Raw genomic sequence first — 231 nt, 5'->3', positions numbered from 1 at the left:
AAAGTGATGGGAGTCGGGGTACCTGGAGGGCTGTAAAACTGCAGAAACAAGCGCTGCGCTTCGCAAAAGGACCTAAGCAGGGATCTACTGCCCCCAGCACCGCGCTGGGGCGGGGCGAGCAAGGTAGGGCCGGAAGGGGCGGGGCGAGGAGGCTGGCTTTGTTCTCGCCCCGCCCCGCCCCGCCCTCCTCCTAGATATCGCGAGAGGGCGGGCCGGCTGGGCGTCAGTGTG

This window comes from Tenrec ecaudatus, chromosome 8 (genome assembly GCF_050624435.1).
Source record: "Tenrec ecaudatus isolate mTenEca1 chromosome 8, mTenEca1.hap1, whole genome shotgun sequence".
Taxonomy (NCBI): Eukaryota; Metazoa; Chordata; class Mammalia; order Afrosoricida; family Tenrecidae; genus Tenrec; species Tenrec ecaudatus.
This window is presented reverse-complemented; position numbering follows the sequence as displayed.